Source organism: Ursus maritimus (genome assembly GCF_017311325.1).
Source record: "Ursus maritimus isolate PB19 chromosome X unlocalized genomic scaffold, ASM1731132v1 scaffold_X1, whole genome shotgun sequence".
NCBI lineage: Eukaryota > Metazoa > Chordata > Mammalia > Carnivora > Ursidae > Ursus > Ursus maritimus.
This window is the reverse complement of record NW_024423319.1, coordinates 121,771,506-121,794,765: the sequence shown is the minus strand read 5'-3', so window position 1 is coordinate 121,794,765 and position 23,260 is coordinate 121,771,506.

Sequence of the window (23,260 nt, the reverse complement as noted above, 5' to 3'; positions counted from 1 at the left end):
TGGTTGGTGTCTCGGGGAGCACAGAAGTTGTCATCTGAGCTCGGTGAGCCCTGGAGGGTCTGGGTCCTGAGTCCCAGATGGCAGGTCTAGAACACTGACTTCATTCATTCAACCGGATTTCACCAGGTACCGAGGCGGGAGGGAGGGGCGTTTGAGACACAGAAACCACACATCCCAACGGAATGTCCATCCCATCAACCTTCCTGGTCTTCAAAAATCCCTGTGGATTTAAAATGGTAGCCACATGTGTGTTTTAAGAGCATAAAATCCAAACAAAAGGAGTCAGATGGGATAGGCTATGGGAAATTCTAACTAGACGTGCCCCCATCTCTAATCAAGTGTGCTTTGTGGGAGCGGGAGCTCACGCTGACGTGGTTCTCTGCTTTATGTGAGATGGGAAGGTCAGAAGCCATTTGCTTACGGGCTTCAAGTAAAGAGTAAAATCTGCTTACAAAAAGCACAAAGATTTGCCCCATAATTCAGGGTTCTAAATAAAATTTATAGAAGTTCCTGAGATAAAAGTTGAACACAACCCCATTTTTATGGGCCTTGGAGTTAGACGATTTTTTATGATGAGAGGATAGCTTTGTGTTGTCATTTTCAAAGGCCCATAAAATCAGCACCACCTGTCGCAGAAAGCTGAGATTTATTTTCCAGGAATTTGTGGTTTCAGTCTGATTTCTCCTACTGGATTACTGGTTACACACCGCTGTAATCCACAGGGAGGAAAGCTTTTTATCGATAATGACTCAGATCACATATTTCTTGGTTACTCACTAAAGCAATTATCGTGGGAATCAAACTTTTCACATATCCCTCAAAAGTCACAGGATTCTGAAAGAAAGGATGAGAAAGATGGAAAATCGGTAGACTCCACTAATTCCTTCCACATTTACTCAGCACTTATTGTGTGTCACAAGACTAAGCAGTGGAGATGAGAAGGAAAAATCTAGTCTAACCTCAAGTTCTCATTCCGTTAGAACCACCATTAACCCTCAGCCTGCGGACATGAATCCTAAAAGACATGCTAATTTGCCTCTTAGGTTTTACTGAAAATGTGTTATGGAGGCCAGGCATTTACATTAATATGCTAATTTGAACGTGCTAGTCGGTGGATGGTTTTCTGTTGGGTGGATCCGGGTACATGTTCCCTTGGGCCCATGTCCTGGCTCTGGATGCTTGTGCCGCTGGATAACTTACACACTCACTGATTCAGTGGCTCAGGTGCCTGGTGGAGGTACTGGGAGGAGACAGACTGCCAACTCAAGAGGAAAAAGGGAGCAAAAAGCATCATAAACACATACAGATTTCTCCCACTTGGAGATGTGTGAGTCCCTAACATGAGTGGTGTTAATTGAGTGGTTCGTTTATTAAGTATTCTAAAGCTGAAATCCCTCAAAGCAAATACTATTTATAAACTGGATCTATGTTAGGGAAGCTCATATTACATATTTATATTTTTGAAATACCTATTTATCATTCCAATGCTTCAGAATCTTGGTGAGGTGCACAGACATTCAAGCCAAACCTTCTGGATTCAAATTGTGGAGTCAGTGCATCCTAGCAGGGAGAGTCCAAGCCACTGACTCCCGCTCTTTCTCACTGTCCTCATCTACGAACTGTGAATAAAGTACTAACTACCTCATAAGGTTCTTATAGGGCTTAGATGAGCAAATATATGGAAGGTGCATGGAAAAGTATCTTGCTCCTATTAAGTGCTATAAAAGTGCTATCACTACCATCATCATCATCACCTGTAGACTATTATTACTGTTATTATTCTATTCCTAGCAGTAACCTCCTGCCTCGGTTCCCAGTCTATGTTTGTTTAGGCAACACAGAAATATTTATTTTGCTGACATCTGTCTCAGGTATCATGCGCCTTTTTGGAATATAAAGGTAGAAGGTATGACAGATCTTGCCTCCTTGGCATGGCACTAGGTGATATGCTTCTAATGAAGAGAATATGGGAAAGTGATGGTATGTTGCATCTGAGATTAGGTTACCAAAGACTCTCTAGATATTACTGAGTATCTACTGTAGCATCCGTCCTGGGCTGGGTACCCAAGACAGTTTCAGCCACTGACGGGCACCATTTTGAATCCCCATGCCCACCCAAATGTATCCTCTGGCTCACATAGAGCTATCTTTCCGTCCAGCTGGAATGTGCTGTTATAAAATGCATGTGTTTGTCCTATATCTCTATGCTTAGCCAGGGGGCAGTGCTTAAAATTCGCTCTATACATAAATGAATGGTTAAGACCATCTCTGGTGGTGGACGGCCCGTTAAAAGGCTACATTCGGGTATGCCTCGTTCAATCTCTGCCAGCCACCTGTCTCGGCCACAGAGTGACAGCTACACTTCAATAAGCAGACACCTTGTGCCAAGAACGTCAGCTCCGTGAGCTCTCATTCTCATAGTGGGCGTCCCAAAATAAGTAGAGTTCAGTCAATCAGCCAAGAGGTCACAGCCAATAAGGCCAGCATCAGGCCTTGAACCCTAGACTAGCTGGCTGTTAAACCTGGAGGATTGTCCTTCGTACATGATTCTTTGGGGAGATAGGAAACTAATTGATTTAAAAATATATTCCTATACATGCATCATCTCTATTTAGGATGAAAGAGTAAGCCGACTATAAGGAATCGATGGGCCCTTCCTTTTCTTTCAGCCCTGGCACCTGTTCCGACCGGCATGTTTGGACCCCGTTAAACCAGGTTATGCTTTGTGTGATACAACTAAGTGGTGATTTCAACGTATAGGTGTTTAAAGTTCCAAATCTCTTTTCTCAGCAGCAAACGGTAGTGCCTTACATGACGATAGTGACAAGTAGATGGAATAGCCGGTTTGTAAAATACTTTATCCTGTTGCCTATTTTTCCTCCCTTCAGTGTGTTTCCGGTGGAGAGCAGAAAAGACGATGAACTCTGGGAACGCTGCCTGGAATATTATTAAATTACCTGTGTCCTGCTCAGTGATTTACAACCTGAGGGACGGCAGACCTTCAAGCCTTTGTGTTCCAGGGATACTCCCCAAATTCCACCATCGTATCTGCTTTCTTTTGATTTAAAATGTACAGTCGTGATTAAGGAGATGTCTTAAATATGTGGCACGAGCTGTAATCACCATTATGGCACATTGTGCTTCTAAGGAAATTAAAGAATGACCCTACTACATAATAAATGAAGCTGGAAGTTAAAATGATGATATCTGAACTTATTCCTTTTGTAGTTTAAGAGAGTTATTATAATTTATTTCATATTTATCTAATTTTGTCATAATTCATTTGATTCTTTCATCTCACCTATTTTGTTGGACTTAATTTATCTCATTTATTATTAGAGGCATTGGAATCATTAGGAAATAATTCACACCACAGGTAATGATGAGGTGTTAATATGCTCCAATAAATTATCTTTATTTCTTCTGAAGTTAAACTCAAAGATAGATACCATGTGCCAGCAGTCAACAAAGTAAGAAAAATACTTTCTTCCAGGCACATAAAACACAGCCTTGACTAGCTCCTGAGGTTTCATGATAAGAAAGAGCCCAATGGATTCTGCGCCATTCTTAAAATGCAGTACGGTGGCTTTGGTTTTTTGTTTTTTTTTTTTTAATTTTTGTTTCCTGGTTTTTGGGGCTTTTGTGCATTTTTTGGTCTTTCCCTATTGTACCGTAAGCACAAAACATTCACACGGATTATATATCTCATTAACAGGTTTTCACAGAAAACTGAAGATCTACGTTTACATAACATGTATTTGCAGGGATTCAATGAAAAATTGAGTCTTAAATTCAAATTTTAAAAAATTAAAATTCCATTGATTAACCTGAACTAGAGTTGTTTGCATTTTTGTTTTCCTTTGTTTTTTTTGGTTTTGTTTTGAGTTTTTGATAGGAAAAGTGGGATACGTGTTTGTTTCCCTTTTACTTACTGGCTTGCAAAGTAATGAGCTGATCTGCAAGTATTTTCTAAAGATAATCAATGTGCATATTTTAGCATCATCATGAACTCATTCATTTAATAAAATTTGGTATATTTTCATACAGGTAAACATTACCTCTATTAATGGTCAGAATGTGTTATCTTTAGCCAGAGGGAGCCCATTCAAGTTGGCTCTTGAGTCCTTTTGACACCATGATAGAAATCTTACAGAGTCTTGCTTTCTAGTAGTAACCAGACAGTTAATAAAGAGAATTCTTTAATAGTTGAATTGCTTGCAAGTGGACCATTAAGAAAGATGGGTATAAGGAAACTACCACTATTTTTTAGCCCCTTAGGAATTAATGCATTTAGGCAATGATCATCAAGGTCTTCCAACATCCCAAAGAGACAGACAGCCATGCTTTTGCAGATCCTGGTGGAAGGACTGAACACCACTTATGAAACAGTCTTGCTAAATCCAAGCTAGTCTTGAATCTGGTCAAAATTCTACACCCTGAAATACAAGATGGTTCACACTACCTGATGGGGAGCTCTGCTGCCGGAACCCATTGGATTTCGCTCAAAATGAAGTAGGTGGCCAACCGCTTTGATCTCCATGCCAACTGCTGGTCAAGGTCCACCACTTGGGGGATGCATACACTTGAGGGTAGGCAATGCCCTGCAGTCTCCCAAAGGGATGAAGCTAGGAGCAGTGAGCAGCCAACATTTCCAGCAGACTGGGATGAGGACGTCACTCTGAAGATGGGTCAGTTAGGATCACTGTAGTGTACCACCAGTCCTTAATAACTCCTAGCTGTTCCACGTCTTTGAGATTTTCCTTAATAGACCTCATTGCCGCTCACTCACTGGCAACTGCTCCATGCCGATTTAAGGCTTCTCGGAAGGCCACATGTACAGAGCATAAGCAGTCCAAAGGAGTATTAATGAAAGCAGACAAACTTGAGCTTGGGGAGTGATCTTTTATGTTAATAGGTTTTACGGTACAGTCTAAGTTACTAATCACCTTTTTGTCATGTATGTTATGACTCTGCTTTTTCTTTCTTGGCTTTAATCAGGAAGGATTTCGACTGTGTGCCATGTTTTCCTCTCCCTTAGCCTCCAGGCATTAATGACCAGGAAGGCAAAACTGATTCCAAAAACACCAAAGAAAGAGAGGATACGTTGTCATTGTATATTACATTTTTTAAAAAGTAGGCTCCATGCTGGGCTTGAACTCATGACCCTGAAATGAAGGCTTGAGCTGAGATTGAAAGTCAGACGCTTAACTTAATGAGACACCAGGCACCCCGTACATTACGTTTCGATACACAACCTTACATTTCTGGACCCATGATCTTATAGCTATGAGGTAAATTAATCTCTTTGAAAGACTGGTAATGTGCATTTCTAAATATGCATTTTTTAATGTGATTACAGCATTTTGTCTCATTGTATAAACAAACACACACATTGTCAAAATATCTGCATGGCTCTAAAATCCGAAGGGGAAAAAAACCTTTCTCTGTTATGTAGAGATTACTCTTAATGTGTTCTATTCCTCCAGGCATTGTCTATGGGTAGAAATACATATTACACGATGTTTTACCACAATATTCACATGTTCTACACCTTCTTTGAAATAGGCATTTTTTTCAATTGGAAAATAATAAACAATACCCTTTGCTACGAAATATTTTTCAGTATTATGACAGTAATTGATGAAATATATGGATATATTACAAATAATTTATTCAGCCCTTTAATGCTAGATATTTAGAAAGCTGAAGTAGCCTTTTTATAAACTACATGGTGGTAAATAACCTCACTGAGAACCATAAACACACCCCCATCATTTCCTAAAGAAAATTCCTAAACTGGAATATATTTTGATATTTTTTTGTCATGTTGATTATATTTTTATTTTTGTTATATTTTACACATTTATTTACTTGTGAGAGACAGAGTGAGCAGGAGGAAGGGCAGAGGGAGAGGCAGAGCGAGAATCTCAAGCAGATTCCCTGTTGAGCACAGAGCCCAACACGGAGCTCAGCGCCACAGCCCTGAGATCACGACCTTCATGACCTGAGCTGAAACCAAGAGTTAGAAGCCTAACCAACTGAGCCACCCAGGTGCCCCTGTTTTTATCTTTCAAATGAAAAGTGTGTTGATATCTCTTCCAGAAAGGGGGGGAAAAAAGGTGCAATGCAGCAATTTTTCCAAGCCAAATCGGGATGGCAAACTCTACAAGTCTTAAGAAAAGTGGTTCAGGCTTAAAAGAATTGTGATTTGTTAACAAAATGCACCAGATTTTGATTATTTGGATGAGAACAATATAGACTACTTTCTCCTCTTTTATTATTTCATGGAAGTTTGGAGAAAATGTGTATGTATTTAATGTACTCACACCTTAATTTTCCTGTGGACATTTAAAAGGTTAAAGACCACTTACTATGTATGAGTTTGTCTGTAAAAGGAAATTAACTACTCATGCAAGTAAGGCCCCTGCTTGGAGCTCTCAGTCTGACTTTGAAGTGCTAATAAGACAAAATTACTCAAATCCAGGAAAGAAATTAAGAAATGTAAAATGTTAATTAAATTCAGAAACAGAACTAATACGAACACCAATGTGAAACGGAAATTAAACACGGGTGCTATAAATACATTTATTATATATATGTTTAGATAGGAGGTAAAAAAACAACCCAAATGAAGTGGAGAATTACAAGCTGATCTTTACAATTGCATCAAGGGATTTTGCCCACTTTTAATAAGTTCCGTGATGGTTTCTGAGAAGGTAAATAAGCATCCAATTACAATAATTGGGTTGGATGTTTCCTACACAAAAATACAGTCTCATAATTACATCAAATTAAAATACAAAGTCAACTTATTGTCGGATGTCATTTAAGGGCCTTTTTTTTTTAAAAGATTTTATTTATTTATTTGACACAGAGACAACCAGTGAGAGAGAGACAAGCAGGGGGAGTGGGAGAGGAAGAAGCAGGCTCCCAGCAGAGGAGCCTGATGTGGGGCTCGATCCCAGAACGCCGGGATCACGCCCTGAGCCGAAGGCAGATGCTTAACGACTGAGCCACCCAGGCGCCATTTAAGGGCCTTTTCAAGATGGAATTTGGTGGCTAGGATCATTGAGTTATCCTCTTAGCTCCCTTGCAAAAAATGAGCGTCATAATCGTAATCAAACAGAAGCGATCCAAGGAAAGTCTGTTGTGTTATCCCTTTAAGGAGACCTGATCCAAAATAAAAGTTCCATAAATTTCCCAGGCAATCTGGATTGTGACAAAAATTCAGTGGACTAGGGACGCTTCCGAACCGGCTCTGTGCATTGCATGGAAATGGAACCATGAAGAGCTTCCTCATGATCACGTTGTATGTTTCCACTTTTTCCTCCTCTAAAGCAAATCTGGTTTTACCCTTCAGGGTTGCCCTTTTCTTATTAGTATCTCAACACATGGTGAGTGGGAAGAAAATGCAATTCAAACCCATACATATATGCCTTTCAAACCTCCTACCACGTATCTCTGATAAAACATATGACTAAAAGTGATGCTGAATCATTTTTCTTAGATTTAACATTGAATAAGTTTAAAGATGCATCCCAGACGTGATACAGCTGTATCGATTTCTTGACAAAGGTTGTACCTTTTCAATATGTATTTAATTTTTACTTTGATTTAGTATGTGTTGACTATTAGTAGGGAGCTTGTGTTTATGTCAGGAAATGATACTTGAGTTAAAAGTATGGAATTTTGCTGTTTTATTTGTTTTTTCTTTGGGGATATTAAATATATGTATGTGATAACCTAGGTGTTTCTCCTCAAGAATTTGTGTTCTCAATTTTTTTCATAGAGGTATAATTAACATATAACATTACGCTTGTTTCAGGCGTACAACATAGTGATTTGATGTTTGTACACACTGTGAAATAGTATGCACTATAATTCTAGTTACCAGCTGTCACCTTACAAAAGTGATATAATATCATCTGCTATATTCCCCATGCTATACATTATAGCCCCATGACTTCTGTTTATTTTGTAACTAGAAGTTTGGACTTCCTAATCCCCTCTGCCATTTTGTCCCCCGTTCCTCTCCCTTTCCTTCTGGCAACCACCCATCTGTTCTGTCTCTATCTGAGTCTGGGTTTTGTTTTTGTTGATTGGTTTATTTTGCTTTTCAGATCCACGTATAAGTGAAACCCCAGGCTATTTGTCTTTCTCTGACTTGTTTCACTGAGCATAATACCCTCTAGGTCCACCTATGTTTTCACAAATGGCAGATTGTATTTTTTTTTTAAAAGATTTTATTTATTTATTCGACAGAGATAGAGACAGCCAGCGAGAGAGGGAACACAAGCAGGGGGAGTGGGAGAGGAAGAAGCAGGCTCATAGCGGAGGAGCCTGATGTGGGGCTCGATCCCAGAACGCCGGGATCACGCCCTGAGCCGAAGGCAGACGCTTAACCGCTGTGCCACTCAGGCGCCCCGGCAGATTGTATTTTTTTAAACGGCTGAGTAGCAGTACTGTGTGTGTGTGTGTGTGTGTGTGTGTGTGTGTGTGTGTGTGTATCTTCTTTATCCACTCACCCATCCATGGACACCTAGGTTGTTTCCATATTTTGGCTACTATAAAGAACGCTGTAATGAGCACAGGGTACAGACACCTATTCAAATTAGTGTTTTGGTTTGTTTGCTTGCTTTAATAGATGGCCAGTGCTGGAATTGCTGGATCATATGGTACTTGTATTTTTAACTTTCTGAGGAACTTCCATACTGTTTTCCATAGTGGCTGCACCACTCTGCATTCCCAACAGTGCACGTCCTCGCCAACACTTGTTGTTTCTTGTCTTTTCCATACTAGCCATTATGACAGGTATGAAGTGATATCTCATTGTGGTTTTGGTTTTTTTTTTTTTTTTTGTTTTTAAGATTTTATTTATTTATGGGAGAAATAGAGAGCATGAGTAGGGGGTGCAGAGGGAGAGGGAGAAGCAGGCTCCCTGCTGAGCAGGGAGCTCAATATGGGGCTTGATCCCAGGGCCCTGGGATCATGACCTGAGCCGAAGGCAGATGCTTTACTGACCGAGTCACCCAAGTGCCCCCTCATTGTCATTTTGATGCCCATTTCCCTGATGATGAGTGATGATGAGCTTCTATTTACGTGTCTGTTGGCCATCTGGATGTTTTCTTTGGAAAAATGTCTAGTCAAATTGTCTGCCCCCTTTTAAGTTGGATTGTTTTTTCATTAGTGTTCTCAATTTTTTATGTCCTATTTTTTTTCTCTCATTTCCCTTTGGGACTATGATTACCGGTATGTTACAGAGAAGTTGGTATTGTTCCACACGTAATGGTACTATAAAGGCACTAAATGATTGGACTGCAAAAGGATTGTGATATATACAGACAGGTAGCTATAGATCAGGTCTATATCTATATCTATCAGTGAGCTATCTATATATAGCAATGGCATATCAGTATCTGTCTATATCTATATAGCAATGAAATATATTTACAGCAAAAGTATGTATGTGTGTACAATATAGCACTCATGACATCATGATGTGTCTCTTGGGAAAGTATAAACATATAAGTACAATCCATTTTTTATTCTAAAGTGGTATACATTCTTTCTCCTATTGAATCCATTCTGGTTTCTTGATATTAATTTCATAGGAACAGCACTATTTTAAACATTAAGAGTTAAGCATGCCTACACAAATTATATTCTAAAACTGGTGTCTGAATTCATGTGAAATTTCTGAAGCCCCTCCATCAGTTTAGGGATCCCCATCTTCTACCTTTCTTTCTTTTTTTTTTTTTCCAAGATTTTATTTATTTGTCAGAAAGAGAGAGCATAACCAGGGGAACAGCTGGCAGAGCAGGCAGGGGGAGAAGCAGAGGGAGGAGCAGACTTCCTGCTAAGCAGGGAGGCCCATGCAGGACTCGATCCCAGGACCCTGGGATCATGACCTGAGCCAAAGGCAGACGCTTAATGACTGAGCCACCCAGGCACACCAGGATCCCTATCTTCTTAAGGGCAATATGGAGGTTCACTAGTTTGAGACAGAAAGGTAGTGTAGACAGAAAGTAGTTCCTGTCGATTCCTTGGGATGGACAGTCCTAGGACATCTTCCAGTGGGGCAGAAATAACACAAAAAGCTGTCACTCTCCCACACAGGCTGTGATAGAACAGGGGTAAAACTGTCCTTTCTACAGGGCATTATTACTTAGAACACTCACTTAAGGAGAGTCTCTGAGAGAAAACGGTGGGGGTAGGTCCTGGCGTCAAATTCCACTTTTGTACCCACCTGCAAGCTTAGAATTAACTGTCAACTGGGAGGGTGTTGCACTCTCTTTGAAAAAAAAGAAAAGAAAAGAAAAGATCTTCACAGGACTTTACAGACATGACCTCATTTTCTCCTCCCTACCACATATGGACGTATCTCTTTGAGAGACACAGATAAAAGATTTAAAAAGTACTGAATTGGGAGTAAAAATAAGATATGATCATTGTCTTCAGCGTTTTTGTGTATATATTAAGTGGGTTGAATAAAATATTCTCTGTTTCCTTTTACATCTGAAGATTTATGTCTCATGGCAATAATTAACCCATATGACTATTTTTTCCCCTACATCACAGCACAGACCCTTTCCCCACTCTATTTTCTGCTAGGCAGATACATGTTTGATAACAGAATATATTATCTGAAAATATAAGAATATTTTCTTTCTTCCACATGACCATAGCTGCCTCCAGTTTAGTAAGGAAACAATGAAATGTATTGTTTGGGATATCTTCAGTTGAATTTGGAAATCTATGCGTGGCTTATTTCTACCTATAGGTAGATTAATTTGAAAATAAGTGCTAATTTTACCAGTTGCAATTTATACATCATGGAACACATGTGTACAGGGATCTTGAAAACATGCAAGACTAAAACATAGCCTTCTGGAAATTGCCAAAAGAACATTGCCTTCAGTTTCAAATTTGCTTTTTCTTTTTTTCCTGGAAAGAGAAATCCACTGAGGGATGGAACGGTCTAATTAACTCTCAGGTTTGTAGGGTTTGTAGGAGACACGTGTGAAAAAAATAAAAAAGGTGAAAGGTGGCACTTTTCTGTCTTCATTTATAACATGTCTTGTCAACCACATGCAAGGTTAGTTATTTCTAAATATCTCACCTCAAAAATGTAAGCGGGCTGTCACAAAAGTATGCGACGATACTCAATTTCGAAGTCATTTTTAAGTGAAGAAGTGGTTCGAGTTGGAGACACTTGTTACAAAAATGCATAAAACCATTGGTTTTACCAAGCTCTTTATTCCACGGCCCCTGACACTGATGTAGCCTGATGATGGTAAAAACTGAGTAATAGCTAAACCAGGCTGCAAAGCAACCCAACAAGTATAGTGCTTCTTGAAGGTTTGGGCAAACACTTAAGGGCACATATTAGGGGCAACTGTCCATTGTAGGAGAGCATTACTATCACAGATCTGTATGCAAGTGCTCTAACATCTCATTGAGAAAAGTTGACACTCTAATGCCAAGATGTTAAAAGGGAGTGGTGATGAAATCTGGATCTCAAAGAGATATCCGCACTCCCATGGTCATGGCAGCATTATTTGCAGCATCCAAGGTATGGAGGCGACCGAAGTGTCCACTGATGGATGAACAGATCAAGATAATATGAGAGGGATGGATAGAGAGATAGATAATAAATAGTTGGATGGATGGACAGATGATAGATATAGATAGATAGATAGATAGATAGATAGATAGATAGATAGATGATAGATAGATAGATGATAGATAGATAGATGATAGATAGATAGATAGATAGATAGATAGATAGATAGATAGATATGATGGATGGATAGATAGATGGAAGAATAGATGGATGGATGATGGATGGATAGATGAAAGAAAGAAAGAAAGAAAGAAAGAAAGAAAGAAAGAAAGAAAGAAAGAAAGAAAGAAAGAGAGAAAGACAATGGAATGTTACTGGGTTTTTAACAAGAAAGAAATTCTGTTATTTGTGACATGGATGGACCTTGTGGGCATTATGTTAAGTGAGTTAAGCCAGATACAGAAAGGTAAAAACTGCATGATCTCACTTATATGTGGAATCTAAAATAGTTGAACTCATGGGGCGCCTGGGTAGTACAGTCGATTAAGCACCTGATTCTTGGTTTTGGCTCAGGCCATGATCTCAGGGTCCTGAGATTGAGCCCCACGTCTGACTCCGCGCTCATTGTAGAGTTTGCTTAAGACTCTTACTCTCCTTCTGCACCTCCCCTTTGTGTGCTCTCTTGCTCTCTCAAATAAATAAATAAAATCTTTAAAAAATAAAAAAAAATGAAAAATAAAAAAGTTGAACTCATGGAAGCAGCAAGTAGAATGGTGGTAGCCAGGAGCTGGGAGAAATGGTGAGATGTTGGTCAAGGGATACAAAATTTCATCTATGCAATGTAAATATGCCTGGTGATCTAACACACATACAGTGTGGTGACCACAGTTAATAATACTGCGTTGTATACTTGAAAGTTGTTAAGAGAGTAGATTTTAAATGTTAACACACACACACACACACACACACACACACACAAATGGTAACTACGTGAAGTGATGGACATGCTAAATATCTGGATTGTGATGTTCATTTCAAAATATGTACGTATATCAAAACACCATGTTGCACACTTTGAATATGTATACTTTTTGTCAATTATACCTCATAAAGCTGGAAAAAAGGATTAGTATATTGCACCAGGGTATACTAGGAGGATATGTATGTCACTTATTTATCTCCTGAGGTCATGGGAGATTTATAATTCACTGTCTGAAAAGTCGTATAAGGAAAATCCCAGCAAGCAGAACAAATGGAATTTTATAGAATTATCAGGAGTTTCTGATATGAACATTTGGCCACCCAAAAGACATCAGTTCCACATTTTTGGATCTTTCATTGGCTTACTCAATGAGTTCCATAAATTCATTAAGCTCTAGGGGTCTCAGAATCACTATTACAATTTGTCAGCTCCTCCACCAAATTGTGAATCCTTCTTTGAGATAGTGAATCTGAGAGAGTCCAGTCATCCAGAGTTATTTTCTCCTGGACGTATGATGTGAAGAATATGGAGTCCCAAGGTCTTATGTGATGAAGGCAAACTCAACGTCACTATGCCCGTCTTCCAACTGAAACCTGTGCTCTTTTCAAAACTTCTGTCTACCTCCCAGCTTCCATATTTGGAGTAAATGCATGCTCTTCTGTTGTATATGTCCCCTTTTTCTTTATATTAATTCATATTTTTATGTTTGTGTCCATGGAAGTTTAAGGCAGTGCCTCAATCTTGTACATTTCTGTATCCCGTACTTGACTCAGCATACTTTACTCAGTGAGTTAATCCCAATCACATGTGATAGCCCCTCAAAGCATCAATCTCTAAGAGCTTTGGTGTATGTTTAACCCTTGTGTATCAGTAAATATTTATTGTCCACATTAAGAAAGTGCTTGTGGAAGATTCAATAATCAGCCCCAAGTTTTGACTCCCCTGCTATGAATTTACATATCTGCAACTTTGCTATGGATTTGGGGGTTTGGGTTTGACAATATGACTTTCTTTTGGTGAATAGAAATGAGCCAATACTATGTGTAGAAAAGACCAAAAAAAAAAAAAAATGCCTGCACTGATACAGTTATACTTGAGCTCGAGTGATGTGTCTCTGTCCCTCTTGTCTGGGCTCCTGAAGAAATATCCATGAAACATGCCTGAAGTGAACTGTACCCTTGACCCCAGCCCCAAGCAGGAGCACAGAGATTCATTGAAAATTGGACTCGTCCATGTTGACCATTCTTTTTAGAATTCAGAAGTGAGGTCATGTTGGAGAACTATTATAGCCCAAGTGCCATAGAGAGTGGTCGTAAATTCTTTCTGACGTAATTGACACACATTTTCAAGGAGCGGCTTTTTCTCTCGGTGTCTTGTATAGAACATCAACCTGCACCTTTGCCCTAATAAGTAGACACTTCAAAGCAGGAAAACACATCAGTGACCAGGATCTACAATTGGGTTTCCAGGAAATCTTAAGAGCTGAATTAATATATGTGTAACCTGTCTGTAGTCATCTTAGCTCTTCGGCACGTGTCAACCACTTTAGCTCTGACCTTTATAAATATCAGGTCTTAGGAAAGGGAAGAGGTTATGTATTCTTTGTAAGGCACAGGCGGTAAATTGGTATAATGAGCTCACCTAAGTCAAATATTATCATGATTTCAGAACTACGGCCAGCACTAGATGTCATACTAATGTCCCCTTTCCCTCTGAAGTTTGGCAGCTCTTGTTTTAGGCTCTTAAAAAAATCATCAGTATAAAATTTAGTCTTAACATTATCTGAGAAAGCAAGTGGTAGATTACAGCACCCACTCCCCACTTTTCCTTTGACCTAATCCTCTTTTCCAAGCAAGGGTTGCTAAGAAAAAGGCCAGCTTCTCCCTAAGTCCTTCCCTCCATTCAAGCCCATCCTCAATTTGGCAGACGCTTCTTGTCACTGACTCAAACCTCTGACCTACTTTGGATGGAAAGATCTGTCAATATTAGAAATTAAAATTGGATTCTTCCAACCAAATGAAAAGAGTATCTGATTCAACTCATTGTACATTTAAATCAACCAAATCATGAACTTTTGAATGGCATGCACTTTTTTATTTTTCCCAAGAGGACAAGAGAAGGGGCATTGAAAAATCTATAACAGAATGATTTACCTAATTGCATTCCAGGGAACTTTGAATAACTCTATCACAACTTCAAGAAATATTCTCCTCAGTTAGAAAGGAGGCACCAATCTCAGGAAACACAAGAAATTGGTGGTGTTTAATCTTGACTCGACCATCAGCTTGGGTATGCAATGTTTCTTCTATCAGCTTTTAAATAAGACCCAAATGGGCACTGAAATCCAACTGATTTCTTTTCTCCCCAGGCACTACCATTGAAAATTGGACTTCATTGTCAAGTTGCTCCTTGCTAACAAGTGAGCAAGCAGTCGGGGCATATGGCAGACCATGCAGGAGGGCCAAGAGTCATTTTGGGAGACTACTTCCAGCCCTTTAATAAATTTTAGGTAAGCCACGTCAAGGAAGCTGGAGAGGCTACACCACCATACTTCCATTTTATATACTGTGGTTCCACTTTTATGCAATAATTATGCCCTAAGCACATAGGCCTCAACCCACATGGTCAACAGGAAAAGGAATGCTTTCAATGACACAAAGTATAACTCATCACTTCCTGGGTAGAATTTAAAATGGAGACTCATGCTTTTTAACAGCAAGCCATGCAATGATCAACAGTTTGGGTTGACCAACTGAGACAATATTGTGTTTTTTGGTTATTTATAAAGACAGAGAATATCAGAATTGGGATAAGGCCTATTTTCTCTGTTGCCACTTTCCAACGACAGGGGCTAGCTATAATCTCTTCCACTCAGAGCTCCAAGATAGCTGTTCTAATCATGATTTTGTATTCAATGAACAGGCTTCTCTTCTGGAAACCGCACTCAATGGGAACATCTTATTGGTACTCTGATATCTTAGAGGAAGTTCAGTATAGGGCAGGTTGAGAAACATGGAGATTCTTGGCAATTTGAGTCCTAGGCTGGGAAATAATCCTCTGATCAATAATCAGAATGTATACAAATTTAGTGGCTTGTCGATTTTATTTATTTGTTTGTGAGAGAGAGCATGAGTGGGGGTGGGGAGTGGAGAGGGGCAGAGAGAGAGGGAGAAGCAGACTCCCTGCTGAGCAGTCAGCCTGATGTGAAACTCAGTCTCAGGATCCTGAGATCATGACCTGAGCTGAAGACAGATGTCTAAAGGACTGAGCCACCCAGCTACCCCAAATTTAGTGGCTTTCAAAGAACCAAGAGAGTGAAGCTACGAAACCTCCATGCGTGACTCTATCCCTGAACCTTCCCAATAGCCCAGAGATGTCAGGGGTGAGTCCAGCTTTATTTTCCCCCTTCATTCACATCACAGGACTGAAATTAGAGTCAGCAGTGATTGACAGCATCAGGTATCAAGTATGAAGTTCTATGATCCTGTGATTTACACATCACTTAACAATTTATATCAGCGATATCCAATAGATGGAAATGTTCTTTACAGAAAGTACTATTGGACATTGCTGGTATTAATAGTTAAGTGACATGTAAGTTATGTGGTAACCAAGCATGAACTGTGGTAAGTATCTATGGAGACCTTGACTTTTCATTCATACTTAATTTAAGCATATTTCACTTTCAAAGTAAATAGCCACACACTGAATATATTGGACAATACAGATTTATGTTTTTTAATGTTTTTTTTTTAATTGTAGACTTCATTTTTTTCTAAATAGGAATTTTATGCTAGGAATGGTTTTTGGTATATTTGGAAGAATAGATATAATTTTACATAAAGGTGAGGAATAAGTTCATGCACTGCATGTCCCTCATTTTATAAATTTCTTTTCCCCAGAAAAATCTTTACTATTCAGCTTATGGGTTCCACATCAAACCAATATTATGCACCTGAATGATTCCATTTTAAATCATATATTAACTACAAGGACATAATCACTGATTATAGGATTGTCCTTCAGATGGAAAATTGCACACCATAAAATCATATTTGGGGACTAGTGGGGATACATTTCATGCTGGGGAGAGGTTAGAATAAACAGGGCAATTTGGAATGAACCAGAGCATGGAAATGAGTCAGGAAGGTAGGAGTTAGTGAAGAATATCAGCTAGTCTAAAGAGGTTGGTGGATTGATTACAATATTGGCCATGGGTTTTCAGCCTTCTGTATATCTAAGTTCCAATATAAATTCTTTCTTTTGCATCTGCACTGTCCCCTGTCACCCCAGACAAGTTGTCCCATCTGAAGCCGTGCTAGACTAGGGATCCCTTGGTCAACTGCCAGCTAGCCTCCAGGAAGAGAGCCAACAGGCTGACAAGTACTGGCCAGAGCCCTGTGGCAGCGCAGCCCAGCCCAACAGAACCAGGCAGCTACACTCACCCTAACTCAAAGAATGGCTAGCTAAATGATCACGGATGCTATCGTACCAGCAGCAGGTGCGGAAGAAACAGGTGGGTATTTGGTGAGGCAAGTTTGGTCAAAATGGGATGCCATTAGGGGATGTTTGTGTTAAAACAGAAGAATAATGAAGATCCAGAATTCAGTTCGAAATTGTCAGAAAAGAGGCAACTGCATGGCAGGGAAGTCAGTTCACCCTCTGGTCCCAGAGAAGAGGTCTTTTGCACTGTTTTCGTGTCTGAGTCAGGAGGGTCTGCTTTCTACTGCCTCCTAAGTACAGAGGGACATAGAAACTCTAATTCCCAAAAGACTCTTCTTGAACAGAATATCCCTAATACATTTTATCTCCATTCTACATATGCATTCTCCAATTTAGAAAGTGTAATATGCCACATGCCACCTTTGTAAAAATATAATTATTTGAACTTTTTAATATTTGAGGTTATAAAGAACTGAATGCTTTCCTAAGATGGGCATTTTGAATAAAAGCTATTAGAATAACTTTATGGAGACTTGGATAAGCGGGGATTACAAAATGGTCTGTGAAATTGAAGAGTCTATTGTGGGAAACTAAGTAGCCATTTTCATCCATGTTGCTAGGTCATATAATACTGAGTGGAAATAAAAAGGTTCCCATTATTGTTCTCAATAGTCGGACCTTGTAGAATGTCATAAACACAAAGACTTCACCAGATTCACAGGTATGAATTTATATATAAGGATATGAGCATGTGTGCATGTGTGTAGAAGTATATACTATATATAACTATATGTATCACATATAAAAGTATATATAGACTTACATGCTTACATATACCTATATATGATATATATGGTATATATACTGTATACTGTATATACACACATATATAAATATTTACTTATACCAAAAATATGCCAAAAAAGAAATATAAAACTTAAGATAAATATAAACTTATATATAGATAAATATATAAATATAAAATTATATACAAATATATATTTATATATTAAATATGTAAAATAAATATTTATTTATATACATATATACATACCTATATATGCATACTTATAAATATATAAGCATACAAATATGTATATACTTATACACATATAAAGTATATTTTTATATATAGTGTGTACTTATGTATACAAACTTGTATAAACTTATACACTTATAAATATAATTATATATATATATATGTGTGTGTGTGTGTGTGTGTGTGTGTGTGTGTATGCCACAATTGGTTACATGAATAGCTCCCAGCATCTGTTTTTTGGTAGGCACTCAATTTAAATTTTATATTGGGTCTTCTTTGTTTCCAGTTAGGATATAGAAAGTAACAAGAAGAAATCACTCATGCTATCAGACTGGATATGGTACGAATCATATTTATTATAAACACATCAGAGATTTGAGGAAGCCAAGAAACCTATTAAGTTAAATTGTAAAGGAGATGAGCTCTCTGTATGAGAGAATGGCCCATGGCTGTTCTTATCCCTGAGGAGTTGAGGGAAGGAGTAAGAGAAGGGAGAAGGCAAGAAGATGAGGAGGAAGATTTTTGTCAAAAGCCAAAATTGCAACTAATTTTCCATAACTGCACGGTCTGTGAGATAGATTAGAATTCTGAGGAGGGTCAGGCACAAAGGGGCTCTGCATTTCTCACTGACTTTAAATGAGATCTTTGCTAAATGTACAAAGAGCTCATGCACCACTGAGGGCAGAAGAGAGTTGGTGTACATCCCCTATTAGGTTTTCAGGCCTCATACAAGTGCCATGTAGCCACACTCTGAAGGCAGGAGCATGGGGCAAGAGCTAAGAGAGATCTTCCAAAGCATTCCTGGTCTTCCTAGATTGTAACGCAATAGTGTTTTAAAATCTGAGAGAAGAGAATCAGTGCAGAGAGAGGCCTCCCCAAGACAAATATCAGAGCAGCACTAGAGAATAAGGGGGAAATCCTTAACAAACCTAAAAGCTAGATGCTGGGCAGTAAACAAAAAAGACCACCCATGGGATGAAATCATGCTAATGCTCAGCATTAAATTATGTTTTAAAAAAATCCCTAAAGCATACTGTCCAAACATTTGAAGGCATTAGTGACTTAAATCAAACCAAGGTTGTAAAAGACAGATTTAGCTGAGGGAGAGGTCACATTGACACAGCCCCACACTCTAGGGGCTTAATAGGAAAAAGGATATGTTTCTCCCCTGGGGTTAAAGAGTATTTGGTTCACATTCTACCATTCTTTTATGTAAAACATCTGGTGTGCAAATCAAGCATCACGAGATATGCAAAGAATTAAAAATTTTATATGTGTAACAAACGCTTAATAGAGAAAATAGTCAATAAAAGCAGACCCAGATGTAGTCCAGATACTGGAATTACCACACAAGGCATTTAAAATAACTATCATCATAGTTAGATGATAGATAGATAGATAGGTAGATGATAGATAGATAGATGATAGATGATAGATGATAGATAGATAAAGATAGGTAATAGGAGTTAATGTAGAAGATGAACAAAAGAACAAAGAGTGGCAAGTGGCTGTTTTGGTAAAAAGATGGAAACTCTAAAAAGGCACCAAAGCATAATAGAAATTAAAAACTGCATTATGAGAAATGATATATTCACTAGATTCACTCAACAGGAGATTGGAACAGCAAAAGAAAAAGTGCGTGATCCCTTGACATAGGTCCATAGAAAAGTATCCAAACTGAAAAAAAAAAAAACAAACCCTCAAATATAAGAGTAGAAAAGTAACCACTGATATAGGTCAATTAAAAAGTATCCAAACTGATAAACAAAACTTTTAAATAAAATATTGGAAAAGAAACAGAATAGAGCACCTGACATCTGATGGAAATTATCAAAAGTGAAACACATGTACAATTGGAGTTTCAAAAGAGATATAAGATAGAAAAGGGCAGAATAAATATTTGAAAACAAAATAGCCCCCAAAATTTTAGAGTTGATAAAATACATCACCCAAGTAAGGTGAGAAGTCTGACAATCCCCAAGCAGGATTAATATAAAGAAAACTGTATCTGGCCCCATCATACTCAAACCGATGAAAAATGAAGTCTTATATAAACCTTAGAGCAGTCAGACATAAAAGACACATTATATTCAAAACTTTAAAGCAGTCAGAGATGAAAGATGCATTTTGTACAGGAAAACAATGAAACGGAGAAAATCTGACAATTTCTCATAGGAAGGGGAGCACAGAAGCCAATGAATTGAAAACTAAATTGCTGAAAGAATTGTTCTCTAGAAAACTTAGAGTATAAGAAATGTGAATGATGGGGCTTTAAAATTTAGGAAATAATGTAGTTCTAAAGGGAGACATTAAAAAAAAGACCCCACCCACATTTATTTAGGAACAGATGGGAGAACTATTCAGTGAAGACAGGGAAGGTTTGAACAAATTTACCTAACTGAAATTTATGTAATGGTATATCGAGCAACTTTAGAAGATACATTGATTTTCAAGTGTTCATGGAACATTGAATTGAATCGTGTGCTGCCGTAAAATAAAGCCCAGAAATTACTAAAGGACTGGAATTATACTCAGTGTATTCACTGACTAAAAGGATACTAAAGTATATATTAATAGCAATTAAATAGGTAGAAAATCTCCAAGGCACTTAAACAAAGCAAAAGGTGTGTGTGTGTGTGTGTGTGTGTGTATGTGTATTCATGCACTCAAGTGTGTCATTGTGAGTGTTTGTGTCTTGTAAGACAGAGACAGAGACAAACAGGGGAAAACCTATATATCTGAAAATTAAGAAAACATTTATAAAAACCCAGGGGTCAAAGAAAAAAAAAACACAAGAGAAAATAGAAAATATTGACCTGCCTGCTGGTGAAAAGACCAACATATCAAAATATCACATATGTGATGCAGTTAAACAGTGCTTACATCTAAGGAGGAGCGTAAAATCCATTAGCTAAGATTCCACATTAACAAGCTAGAAAAAGAAACGCAAAACGAAACCAAAGTACAGTGAAGAAATTAATAAAAATTAATGCAGAAATTAATATTTTAGAAAACACGTGAAATAGAGATACCAAGATTAGGTGGGTTTGGGGGAGTTTTTAATAAAATTCCAAATATTTATGAAGGATGATAAGGAAAAAGACAAAACCGAAATTACTAATATCGGGAGTCCTAAGGGGACAGCAGATGTTAAAATTACGATAAGGTCACACCATGAGTAACTTCATGATAATAAATGCAAAAACTTACATAAAAGAAACATTTCCTCAAAAAACACAATTTATCAATTGGATATATATCAGTGCATATAGACCTATTACAATTCATTTGATATAGGATACTAAGAAATACCATTAAAGAAATGAGAGCAAATTTGGCAGAAATTAAAAATTCTATGAGCCAAATGCAGTCAAAACTAGAGGCTCTGATGGCCAGGGTGAATGAGGCTGAAGAACGTATCAGCAAATTGGAGGATGGGTTAGTAGAAGAAAAAGCTAAAATAGAATCTGGACTCAAAAAAACTCCACACTCCGGAATGTAGGTTACAGGAGATTACTGACTCAATGAAACGTTCCAAAGTCAGAATCATTGGCATCCCTGAGGGGGTGGAGAAAAACAGAGGTCTAGAAGAGATATTTGAACAAATTGTAGCTGAAAACTTCCCTAATCTAGCAAGGGAAACAAACATTCATGTCCAAGAGGCAGAGAGGACCCCTCACAAGCTCAACCACGACAAACCTACACCACGTCATGTCATAGTGCATTTCGCAAATGTTAGATCCAAGGATACAGTATTGAAAGCGGCCAGGGCAAAGAAATTTATCACGTACCAAGGCAAAGGTATCAGAATTACGTCAGACCTGTCTGCACAGACCTGGAATGAGAGAAAGGGTTGAGGGGGCATTTTTAAAGCTCTTTCAGAGAAAAACATGCAGCCAAGGATCCTTTATCCAGCAAGGCTGTCATTCAGAAGTGATAGATAAAGACCTTCCAGAACTAGATCATTGACCAATTTTGTAACCATGAACCAGCCCTACAGGAGATATTAAGGGGTTCTATAAAAGTAAAATAAGAGTGATACTAAGAACAGAAAGTCACAATCTTTAGAAACAGAGACTTTACAGGCAACATGGCATCATTAAAATCATATCTCTCAATAATCAGTCTCAATGTAAATGGCCTAAATGCTCCCATAAAGCCACAGGGTTGCAGAATGGATACAAAGACATGACCCATCCATTTGCTGTCTACAAGAGACTCATTTTGAACCTAAAGATACATCCAGACTGAAAGTAAAGGGATGGAATACCATCTTTCACGCCAATGGACCTCAAAAGAAAGCTGGGGTAGCAATTCTATCAGACAGATTGGATTTTAAGCAGCTATAGTTAGAGACACAGAAGAGGGCACTATATTATTCTTAAAGGATGTATCAACAAGTGGATATGACAATTATATATATATGCCCCCCAACAGGGGAGCAACAAGATACACAAGCCACCCTTAACCAGAATAAAGAGACATATAGCAAAAACACATTAATAGTAGGGGACCTCAACTACTATCAGAATAAGACAGAACACCCTTGCAAAACTAAGCAAATCAAAAGGCTTTGAATGCCATACTCGCGAGTTGGACTCATAGATATAGAACACTACACCAGGACCAAAGACTACTCATTCTATTCTAATGCCCATGGAACATTCTCAAGAATAGACCATGTTCTGGGACAAAAACAGGTCTCAACGATCAAAGACTGATCCCCTGCATATTCTCAGACCCGGCTCTGAAAGTGAACTCAACCACAAGGAAAAATTTGGAAGAAACTCAAACACTTGGAAGCTCATAACCATTCTGCTCAGGAATGACTCGATAAACCAGGAAAATCCAATTTAACAATTTATGGAGAAAGCGGAATGAAAACACAACGGTCCAAAACCTATGGATACTGCAGCAGTCCTAAGGGGGAAATACAAAGCCATCCAAGCCTCACTCAAAAGAATAGAAAAATCTAAAATGCAGTTTTTATATTCTCACCTCAAAAAGCTGGAACAGCAACAGACGGACAGGCCTAATCCATGCACAAGGAACCAGTTGACCAAGGTTAGAGCAGAAATCAATGAATTAGAAACCAGAAGTACAGTAGAGCAGATCAACAGAACTAGAAGCTGGTTCTTTGAGAGAATCAATAAATTGACAAACTGCTGGCAAGACTTATCCAAAAGAATAGAGAAAGGACCCAAATTAATAAAATTATGAATGAAAAAGGAGA